Consider the following 11175-nt stretch of genomic DNA (forward strand, 5'->3'; position numbering starts at 1 on the left):
GAATGTTGTATTAATATTTTCAATGATTATACTGCACTGGGTGCAGGAAAACAACTACACAACTACATGAACAATATTCCTAGAGCAAACTACATTTACAATTCAGTCAACAGGGTCAGCAAAAATGAAGCCAAGATAGCTCTTTCCCTGATGGGCCAAACACTGTCAGGCTAGCTTACTTTATGCGATGAGTGTAGCGAATTAACATATTGTTACTCCTCTCCTGTTTTCAGTTCAATTTGAACCTATAAAATCTCCCATGAGAGAACACTTAGAACAGAATATACTTTGTAATAGAGAAAAATAGATGAAAAAAAGATTAAGAGTCTACAGCCATGCTAGCACCTCTGTGAAGCCTCACATTGTCACAGTGGTGCTTTGAGCTAAAAGTAAGTATGCTAATGTGCTCAGGGACATTTTTAGATGATTTTATTTAAGCATAGTTCTTGTAGAGTTGTTTGTGTTTACACAACATTTAACATTTGAGAACCGGAGTCTCTTGTCAGATATTTTTTTTTGTAGAAAATTGTTTATCCTTCTCAGTACAAAGGTATCAACAAGACTTGAGAGTCTACAGCCATGCTAGCTCAAGCGCTGATGTTTTGAGCTAAATGCTAACATCAGCATGCTAACATGCTCACAATGACAACAACATGCTGATGGTTAGCAGGTATGATGTTTACTATGTTCACCATCTTAGTTTAGCGTGTTAGAAAGAGCAGCTGATGCTGATGGAACTGTCATTAGTTTTGCAGGTATTTGGTCATAAACCAAAAAAATAAATTGAAATTTTGATTTGATATTGGCGTTATGAATTAAAAATTAAGGGATCGCCAAAGTTATTACAATTCATCATGAGGGAAACACCAATTTCCATGGCAATCCATCCAATGGTTGTTGAGACATTTCACTAAAACACTAACCTCAGGGTGACGATACAGGAAAAGTCAGGGATCACAGAGGTCAGCAGGATTCATCCTCTGGGGACTGTGAATGTCTGTACAGAATTTCATGTCAATCCATCAAATGGTAGATATTTCAGTCTGGACCAAAGTGGTGGACTGACCAAAAAACTGACATTGTCATGGAGCCATGCCCTGGAGCCATGCCACTAGCATGGCTAAAAACATGCATCCGACCTCCTTTTCTCTTGTCTGATCCCAAATCCTTGCATTTTATACATTGTTCCCGCTTCTTCCATACTGATGTAGAATTGGCTACCAGTGGGTATGACTAACTGGCTAAGCCTTTTCCTGATATTCTACATGAGTCTCTGCATGATTTTGCAGATAGCAAAGAGGCTGTGCCAGATATAGGCACTTTGAGAGTGATCTGATATGCGGATTGGAACAGAAATGTAGTTACATTTTCTCATATTGCTCATGTGTTTGAAAGAATCCTTTATAGTGCCATGCAATACGTAGCATTGCAGCTTTAATGAATGTACATCCAGTAGTAACTGTAGTTGTGTGGAAACTGTCCTTGGATTAGGAGAGAGATAACCATATGCTTCACATTATCTTGCAGCTGGAGACCTGAGACATGCAGGTACAGGTACAGGAGAGTACAGAAGACTTTCCAACAAAATCATTCCAACTGTACATCCTCTCAGCCTCCTCTTACCTCAGTTTCTCATTCTGTCATAGATGGTGTTGTAGAAGGTTGATAATGGATTCCGTAGCAGCTCACTGTGATGAAAGGCGACACAGCTGAGTCATGTGGTCTTATCAGCCCTTTGTGTTCAATGTGCAGGACAGATCATCCCACAGCCACAAGAGAAGCCCATTGTCTCTTTTCTACCCCTCTGAAAATGAATTCTGATTTCCAATTCCACAGATACAGAATGGGTTACCGAGCAAGATTTTGAAACAAAATCCCATTGCCTCCCCAAATCCTGCTGCAAATGAATCACGCCAGAGTTCTCATTCCATTCCTCTATTCCTCCCCTGCCTTTTTTATTTGAATGTTATGGAAGCGTTAAGCTTATGAATGCCTTTTTAAAAAGAAAAACATTACATGGTCTGGCTCAGGCAAACTAGAATGATAGCAAATCGTTCGTAAAATTAAACTGTAACAATATAGCAAACACAATTTAATTTTGTGTCAAGGCCATAAATCGTTGTTTTTATGTTGTTTGGGCTTGTTTCAGGTTCCAAGCACAATTTAATCAACCATTGCAGGTGCATAAAACAGAGACGACTGTGGTTTGCGAGACAATAGCAAAAACACAAATTGGATTTTTCCATTCGCTTCTACAATTAAACAGTTGAGCTGCTGATTAACACTTTTCAATTTCCTCCTTCCCAAGCTGCAGCTGCTCTCTATCCCTCACTCCCTCTGTCTCTGTGCCTATCCATCTATCTATCTATCTATCTATCTATCTATCTATCTATCTATCTATCTATCTATCTATCTATCTATCTATCTATCTATCTATCTATCTATCTATCTATCTATCTATCTATCTTAATGGAACACATTATTTTGCCTCCATCAAAAATCATAAAATGTAATGCTAAAAAATTGCAGCCACCTGTGCTCACTTGTGGATAAGCCTCATTCAAATTTCCATATGTCAGTGGTAAATCCAACCATTACAGTATCACCACTGGCTCCGCATGGCTGATTTGTGTGACATAAGACAATTGTGTTGCCCCTATTGCTTGTGATTGATGTGAGTAACAAAAATCCATTTAGCTGTTTTCACAGGCAATATGAACCATCAGGAGGTGTTGTATTGAGTGTTGGCCAATAGATAATGTTACTGGAAGTGCAATAATCCTTAGTTGGCATGTGTATAACTGATTCAATTAGTTTTGTTGCTTTCTCATTTGGGTCTCACACTACTCCGAGTGTGCAATGTGGCTTATTATTATTTAATAAAAACCCAAATCAATTTGGTTGATCTCTGTGCTTTGGTTTTCAAATCAAAAACCTGTCCCTTGGTAAAGAAGTAGTAACACTTTCTCATAATTTCATTGTGAGTGTGGGCACTACTGGCTTACATATACAGCATATGACTTGCATTTTAATAAATCAAGAATCTAGTATGACAGTTTTATGAAAGTTATAGTCGTGCACCTCCAGAGGCTATGTATCCTCTAAAAGAAATTAAAATCACTTGCTTGTTATAGTAGTATATTATATATAATTACAATGTGATTAAATCCCTGGTAATATTTTACCAAATATCAAATGAAACAACTACAACAACCTTCTTAACCTTCTGGAGTTCATTTGGAGTCTCACCATTCATTTTAAAGGGTTAAGTTAACCCACATTGCAAAAAACATTCTGGTCCACTCACCCCTAGTAACAACCAGGCAGCGTATAGACTAGACATAAAGACTGGTAGCTAAGAGAAAGCACATAACCCCCCTTGACACCACAACTTTATTATTTGACACATAACATGTCAGTTTGTGAGCTTTAGAGGTGCTGGTAGGCGTTTTATTTATTTTTTTTTACCTTTGGACAGAGCCAGGCCAGCTGTTTTCCCCTGCTCCCATTCTTTATGCTAATACCAGCTCCTGGCTTTAGCTTCAAATTTAGCGTACAGATCTGAGAGTGGTATTGATCTCCTCATCTAACTCTCAGCAAAAAAATCCATACTTGCCATTCACCCCTCACCTGTTAATTTGTTTTACCATTATTCTCCAGATGGTTTCCTATGATCATATCTCCAGCCAGCCCAAAATGGGTGACCTGAAAGACTAAATTGTCAACTACAAATGTTACAGTTCCTCCTGCTTCTAGTCTTTATGCTAAGCTAAGCTAAGCGTCTCTTGGCTATATCTTCATATTTAGTGCATAGACATGAGAGTGGTATTGACCTTCTCATCTAACTCTCAGCAAGAAAGTGAATGCACTTATTTTCAAAAATGTCAAAAAATTCTTTTCCAGCCTCAGCACAGAGAACCAACACCATCTACATTTCTACACTGACATGTAGCATTAAGTAAGAACATTATGAGCTTTGTATGTATTGATGCCGCTTGGGCTCCGACTTTCTTGTGGTGATAGAAATGAGGCAACTGGAGCGTAGAGGACAAACACAGCATTCAAACTGTACTATATAGGCCCGGGCCACACACACATTCATACACACTCAAAAGCCTTTGACAGCCTCAAAAAAGAGATTCTGAATAATCTCCGCAGTTCACACACACACACACACACACACACACACACACACATAACTTTACATTCACCGACTCGCACACGGCCGCCAATCCACACACTCCAACACACACTCAGTTTTTTGTCCAAGCGTGATAAGGATCTGGTGAAGGTCGTGAGAGGGATCTCATTCGCAGCAGAGATGAGCCTGCTGATAGCGTCAGCCCTGCGGGCAGATTAGCCCAGTCTGATTCCACTACCGCCCCAGTCGTCCCAGTGGTGTCATAGCTGCAGCACTGATGCTATCGCGTCCAGCCAGCCACTGATGACCCTTGAAGTCCATTAAAGATTCCATTTAACTCCGTGTCATGCACGGGAATAGTGTGAAGAGGACAACGCTGTGTGTGTGCGCGCGCGTGTGTACAGATGTCTGAGTGTGAGCTTGTGGTTTTGTGTGTGCATGTGTTTGTGTATTTTTTAAAAGCATGAATAAAATCCGAACCTGCTACACATTTACTCAACTGGGAGCTGCCAAGTACAACTAAAGTTTTCTGAGCAGCTCAAGCGGAGTAATTCTGGGATCGTGTCTTGCTCAAGGCACATCAAGGCTGTTTACTGAGGGAGGGGTGAGTTTTCCCAGCCAGTCTGGAACTCAAGAAAAATAATCTGGAGGTCAGAAAAATGGTTTGAGTGACAGCCTGAAGGTGAAAAGACAGACATAAAAATGGAAGAAACATTGTCTTGTCTGTAGTTATTGTAGCCATGACGTGGAACTTGGTGTTGAAAGAGGTTGTTTTTCTTTGTTGCCATTTCAGAGATTCAAACTTGACAAGTCGATCTATTTTAATCACGAAGATCTTACGACACGCAGTGCATCTCGTTACTTTGAATATCACATTATTCACCGCATACCGCAGGTTGTTTTTTTGTTTTTTTTTTGCACACCAGAAAATATGTTTTTGTGCGAGAGTGACAAAAAGCCAAGTTTAAAAATAAAATAGTGGCTAGAAGGTGCTCATTAGAGCTGTTGCCAAAGAAAAGATTTGTTAGAAAATCAAGACCCCCTTCATTCTTTGTCGATAATTAGAATGCTTTTGTTAAGGTGTCATGCTGACACGAATATTTAAAGCCATCTTTGGATACAAATACTTGTTTTGGCTGAGGACAAATCATCATCGTCAAACATATTTTTGTGTCGTTATTAAGGAGGGATATTATGGGGGATATACCTTATCATCCTTCAAGTATGAAAGACCATTAGTAATGAATTACACAGGTTTATGGAGTGAATTATTAAAAAGCTTTTTCTGGTATTTATGAATTGGCACAGGATTAAACTGGAAGGAAGTATTCACAATTATATTTACATTTTGCAGGACTGCAGTGGCGGATTGTGATAATCCCTTTGGTTCTGGTCTTGTTTGTTGTGCTTTTTCCTTATATGCTCATTCCTGCAGCCTGATTCATGTTAAAGAAACAGTGTTTCTAATGGTGTGGGGGGAATTTTTTAGTCATTAAAATTATTTGAAACTAAATCCAAGACACCCTTTACACATGCTGTGAAGACCAACCTGAGACGAACTTCAAACTACTGTAGTATAACTTAAAGCTGCCTTCAGATGATAAGAAATTTGCTCTTCGCCCACTGCGAGGTAGGGCGCAGCTGAAGGCAAAACGCAGCGCAGGTATACGCCATGAAAAAGTGCGCAAGGAAGCTAACTATAAGTTCATAAACTATATGCCTATTGACAAACGTGGTAGCCCTATCTGACTGCTGACCTTTCGCCATGCATTACTGGCTCCGTCACACACAGCTGTTATCTCATTGGTGGCGCTTTGAAAGGTGAGCGGCAACTGAGGTCAAAGTTGAAATAATTTGAACTTTGACCTCAGCGCTCTGTGGTAATTTCGAGCGGTGCGCCACGCCAAGGGTAGTGCTACTGCTCTCCCCATAGGAAATGAATGGCACAGCCAGCGCAGAGCAGCTTTACCGCTGATCATGCGTGGGCACCATAAGGGTTAGGGGCTGTTGTATTGGTTTATTGGGTAATGCTTTAGATTACAACCAGTTAGTCTTCATCCTTAAAGTCTTTTCTCTTGTAAAATACTGTTTGAAAACACTCAAAGCATAAATATCATACCCAAATAAATCCCTTTTCTAGACACTGGGAACGTTTTTCAAATTTAAAACCTTCATGGATTAAAAATGAATGATAGAAAGACTAATAACTGACCTTGTCTGCAGTTTGATGTGTCCTGTCAACAGTCATTGGAAAAGGAGAAAAAAATGGTGAATACATTTTCTAGCATCACAAACACCCCAAAATGACTCTTGATATTATCAGAATTTGATCTGATAACATTTGGAAAGTCAATATTTTTTCCCCCATTCATGTGTGTGGGTATGTCATTATTATTAAGTGAGATTTCTGAAGCAAGTGCAGTTTAACACTTTCAGGTGTGTGCAAAAATGTTTTTTTTACTACCTTGTAATTATCTAAAATGTAATGGGTAATTTAAAGGTCCGGTGTGTGGGGTTAAATGGCATCTAGCAGTGAAACTGCAGTTTGCAACCATTTGAATACTGCTCACCTCACCTGCGCGTTCCAAGCGTGTAGGAGAAACTACGGTGGCCCAATCTAGAGCCAGTGTTTGGTTTGTCCGTTCTGGGTTACTGTAGAAACATGGCGGTGCAACATGGCGACCCCCGTGGAAGGGGACCCGCTCCCACTGGAGATAAAAATGGTAATGAAAACACAATTCTTATTTTCAGGTGATTGTACAGTACAATAATGAAAACGTACTTATAAATATTGTATTCCACTTCTGCCAATAGGTCCTCCTACATGTTACATACTGGACCTTTAAAATGTACTTACAGTGTAATTTATATCTATGTCCAACCTAAACGCAAAATTGTTACCCCCTTATTCTCTCTACTTCTTCTCTTGTACCTACCAGTAGGTAACCAGCAGTTAAGTTTTACTGGTTTCCCATATGTAGAAACTTTTTACACTGTAATTTGTGGGCTGTAGCTAAAGCTTTACTGTTTGTGGTTTCCATTGTTGTTTCACTATCTGCAGCCCTGTGCGTCTGTAATGAGCTACTACAAATAACAAGTGTGTGTGCTACAAAGGGGGAAATATTTAGGAGTTTATACAAAAGACAGTTTATTGTTCATCCTGTGCAAACAGTATCTAGACCCTGATTCCTCACTAAAATGAAATGTGAACACATTACAAAGGACAGCACAGCAGCAGATTCTGTGAATACCTAATAGCTTTTTTTTTTGCTTGAAGGCTATGCGAGGTTTTGTATTTTTCTAGAACTGTATAGACTGAATAATCAGAGCAAAGGTCCAAACATGGGCGTCTGTGATATTCAAAAGAATGTGTTAGCACTGAATAACACATTCATTTAAAGTCATCCTGATTAATTTTTAGGAGAATTGGAAGATATCTAAAGACCCCTCCTAGCTCGTAGGTGTTTTATTGCAGTGTCTCACGGCCAAAGCTACCATCAAAGAACAGGTCATTTGGTTGAAAATGTGATATATTCTCCATCCTCTCTGTTTGTTTGTTTTTTCATTCATCTGAACTTTTTCATTTCAAAACGAAACACCCCCCCAGGAAGTATTCCCTCTGAGTGTATCAAATACCAACTCTTATTCACAATGCGCCTGGCCTTCAGTGAGAAAACATTCTCATATAATTTATTCTGTTATGAAATCCCCTCCTTTCATGCATACACACTATAGTCTATATGATCCCTGTATATTTTCAGCCTTTAGTGGTGACAGTCGAGGGGAAAAAAACACACAGACTGTCATTTCTGAAGGTTGAAAATATACAGGAAACATATAATTGTCTGTTGTCCATTGCTGCCTCTCAATGGTACTCATTGATGTGTCTATTTTGTTCATGTTGTGTAATCTTAGCTTTGCTTTCCTCATAGTTCCCCACTGTTGGATGAAAACAACCATTCTTGAATCATGGCTAATTGGTTTCAAGCAATGGAAAACCCACTGTCTAACAATGCCCACTGAGCATTATTAACAGGTAATGTGCCAACATCTTCATTTATGTCAAGTATAGAGATGACTGACAAGCAAATCTTTCCCCTGCTGTTTTATTGAGGTAATGGTAATTGGTAAAACAGAATTATCTCAGATGTGCAGAGCTGCGTTGATCAGCTGTAAATACTCTGGTTTACTTTTTCTTGCACTGATGATGTAAACCCTACCAGTGTTTCCAGTTATTAGTGGTTGTTTCCAGAATATACTTTACGCTTTAATAATGTCGGGGTTTTATCAAAAAAAAGAAAAAGAAAAAAAGCTGTAGCCAAGACTTTTGAGACACTGCTCCCCCCTGTAATTGTACTATTACATTGGCTGTAACATGCTGCCATCTCCCTTTCAACTAGTGTCAAGTTAATAAAGCATGATCCATTAATAATAAACAGGGCTCTACAGCAAATCATTTTGTTTGCATATACCACTGAAAATTAGAGTGTTTCTTAAGTCAATTTGTCCCTTTACTGTTATTCCTTTAAAAAATTAACTCTGCCCCTCTTTTTTTTTAACTTACAATTTTTAATTTAAGCGTAGAGGTCCGATAAACCAACAAGGCATCTTGTGCACTACACTGTACACTCTGCTACACTGGCTGTTGCCGACTTTGCCCTTTAGCAGAAAATGAATTTAGACTGTGGCTTCTTTTAAAGTTAAGAATAATTGACATTACAAAATGCACGTTCAAGGACAAACAATATATGGCTTCCAGCCAAACAGCCTGCACATCTGACTCCAACTAACACACACAGACATGAAGGGAAGGAACAGGAGCTGCTGGGTGTGAAAAGTATCGGCACCACAAACGGCCTGGACAGCCCTGCGTCTTGCTAACCAAGGCGTTCTGTGAGTCCGGTATGAATATAAGTGTCTGAAAAGCATTGCAGGAGAGTGCAAAAGTATTGCAAGGTAATACAAAAACTGTTGTGAGGGATCAAAAAAGTGTTTCAAAGAACATTTCCGTAGGGGCCCTTAAGGGTGTATGTGACGTCATCGTTGGAAAATCTTAGATCATGTATCTTAGGGGCTGTAAAAATCCCAAGAATAAATGTAAAAAATCAAATAAGAAACTTAGGAGTAAGTTGAGGGAAATTCTTGTAAATACAAACTTTTCAAATAAAATCACTGCAAGAAATAACTGGATGACAAACTGCAGATTTATGTGAAAAACTAACATGAGCCACTATGTTTGTAGATACAAGGGATGACGTGCCAAGAGGGGAATTTGTCATGTAGTTACAGTGACAGAAAAAAAAATCACACCCTCAAAAATCTTCAGTGCATAAAGCATGCTCATATTCTAACTCGCATTAATCATCCTGTCAGAGTGTAGATCAAGTACATTTATCATTAATAAATTAGTCAGTGGTGGTGTTGGGGTGGGGGTGGGGGGGGGTCTCTGTGCATGTGTGGTTTTATGATTCTGTGCTAATTAGATCTGGAGAACATGAAGGCTTTGATTTACAATTGTAATATGTCTGATTCTGTGTTTCAGCCAGTTACAGAAGGTAAATCCTCATCAGGACACAGGTGACACTTGGGAACAGCTGGCCAGCCTTTCTGAGCTCGGTGCGTCACTTTACAGGCGTCACAGAGCAAATATCCAGCAGTCAACTGTCCAAGAGGCAGTCTGAGGCCAGTTTATGTGAAGAGGTGAGACTGGAGAAGCTTTAATGTAAGTTTTATCTTACGTGCACATGTCCAATGTCCATATCCAACTGGTGCTGTTGGCAGAACATCTTGTTGTGCAGGAGAAATGCAGAGTTCATGGTTCAGGGTTTGTGCTAATTTTGTGAAATTTTATAAGACGGTTTTGTTTCTTGGCTCTGGGCAAGACCACCTCTGAGTCCAATTCAATTTTAAGATTCAGATCCAGTCCTGCTTGAATGTAGGCCATGACCAAAGAAAATTCTTGAGGCTCATCAGATTAGACTTTTTTATATTGCTGAGTGAAACAGGTAAAGGAAAACATGACATTATGTAAAAATAAAACTGTATCATATTAAGAGGTGTTTCTACTGTCTTGTTTACCCCTATTTACATACTGAGGGGAACATGAGAAACACCTCTCCATATGTATTACCATAATGTTTAATCAACACATCTGCACAGTGTTCCTAATAAACAGGTTAGTCTGTATTTACCTTTGTTGTCAGAAACTGTGAGTAACAAACCCCTGCTCTGTAACAGAAATATAGATTTTACGGATAATGGAATTGCAAGTGTAGAATGAAATGCAAAACAAATATGAATATCACTACATCTGTTACATATCTGTAAGTGTGTTTGTTTACATTGTGTATTTCCCCTGGGGGGATTTTTCTTTTGATCAGTGATTGAGATACATGAACATCACACACTGTGGAATTGTTTTTCCCAAAGACTCATTACAGTTTGTGTATTCAGTGATGACTGAATGACAGACAAGATGATAGAGTGTTATCCTCCCAGGCATCCCAGGGCAGCATCACTCTCAGTAGCTCCTGTATGGTAATTTAACATCTCTCTAGAAATGCTATGTCAATAAATGTTTCCCCCATGTCATTATGGACTCAGTCACTAATGAGTGTGCTAGGTGGTCATGTTGGAAATGATTCTTCCATTTGGACTTGGACTTTTCTGAGCTTCCGCTTATAGAATACACAGCGTGTTTCTCCAGACTTCTACTGTGGTTGTGGTTAAGAAGTTACACTAACAAGACCCTCAAAGAATGCTGTCACCCAATATTTCAGTGAATTTAATGTTATTCGAATTTAATACCTGTCCTGTCGCAGGTTGGTATATACAATACATTAGCACGACGCTATGGTCAGCCATCTAGCCTGCTAACCTGATGGCTGATTCTGTTGCTGGTGCGCAGATGGCATCAGTTGGTAGATTTTGGTTTATTTACTGAAAAATACATAAGAACAACTAAAGCAATTATTACAATAACTAAAGTAACACACTTTGTCTAACACTGTGCTTATGAACAGATAATTAGCATT

General features: G+C 39.1%; 1 long non-coding RNA gene across 1 annotated transcript in view; it reads left to right on the forward strand.

Annotated features, from left to right (window-relative positions):
- Positions 1-10116, forward strand: part of LOC122863346 — a 43804-nt gene extending 33688 nt beyond the window's left edge. The window contains exons 3-4 of the long non-coding RNA XR_006374990.1: positions 8074-8177; positions 9684-10116. This is a non-coding gene — a long non-coding RNA (uncharacterized LOC122863346). The remainder of the gene's footprint in view (positions 1-8073; positions 8178-9683) is intronic.
- Positions 10117-11175: the final 1059 nt, after the last annotated feature.

The sequence above is a fragment of the Siniperca chuatsi genome, linkage group LG16 (genome assembly GCF_020085105.1).
Source record: "Siniperca chuatsi isolate FFG_IHB_CAS linkage group LG16, ASM2008510v1, whole genome shotgun sequence".
Lineage (NCBI taxonomy): Eukaryota > Metazoa > Chordata > Actinopteri > Centrarchiformes > Sinipercidae > Siniperca > Siniperca chuatsi.